Genomic DNA, 1,119 nt, shown 5'->3' on the forward strand with positions numbered 1-1,119 from the left:
AGGTTCCTGGTCCAAGTTTAGCAAGATTATTTGATCAACGGTCTGGGAACCAATCTCAGCCAAACCCGTAAAAATAGACCCAACCTAATTTACAAGACGGGCTGCATCGGCCGCCCAGGTGCTGGCTGGCCCAAGGCGGGTACGTTTTAATCCTATTGTTGGACTGGTTAAGCCGACAATGCTAGCACGTGATTTACAAGAGAAATTCACTTCGGAAAAGATTTGCAGTGGAAATAAGTGCTCTTTTTTCTCTTTTAAAAGACATTTTCAAAAATGAGACGAACAAAAGAAGAATAGTCCTGATTAAACCCATCAATCTTCTGTCATGAGTCAGCTCCTTGCATCACTTTATCGACTTCTAAAAATTACCAAAGATGGTTTTTCTGCATACATGGTTTAAGGAGCTAACTAAGAAGACTACTTTGTCACATGGGTACTGGGAAATTTTAAAATTTCCAATCATTAAGCTTAAAATCAGATAATTGTGACTATATTTCCCATCCTTGTAAAACCATAATCACAGATTAGGATTTCGAAGCAAGAATGGGCCACGTAAGGCTTGAAGAGGTAGGTCTTTAGCTTAAGCAAAATTGCAGCATCATTCGTGCAGCATCTAGCTTCCATCTACAATAATTTAAATCCCTTCATGGCCTTCTTGAATTACAGGACATTTATGATCAGCAAAATTTGGTCACTCTTGTCCTCATCATCATCTCAGGATTCAAAAAAATATAAGTACTTTAATGCAAGAGACTTGAATCCTTTCTTGAAAACAGGTGGTGGATGAAAATTGTGCTCCATTTCAATAAGCTGGATCATACTTTCAGATCATGCATAAATGGGAGCCTAGAAAGGAAGCGGCCAGAGATTGGGTCGCCAGATAGCATGCAAAGATCGTTCTGTACCAATTCAACAAATACCAACAAACCGCTCCTCACAGGTTTCGAGTTAGTCATACCTCGTATACAATCATTGTAAACGTGTTCTTATGTTTCAATATCTCATTGCAACCGACGTCTTAGCAACAAGTGTCTTTTCTGTGTTTATGTTGCTTTACTTCCATAAGCATGTAAACATGCAAAGATTTTTCTGATGTTAAGATTGACATGACAAATCGGC

Source organism: Elaeis guineensis, chromosome 8 (assembly GCF_000442705.2).
Source record: "Elaeis guineensis isolate ETL-2024a chromosome 8, EG11, whole genome shotgun sequence".
Taxonomy (NCBI): domain Eukaryota; kingdom Viridiplantae; phylum Streptophyta; class Magnoliopsida; order Arecales; family Arecaceae; genus Elaeis; species Elaeis guineensis.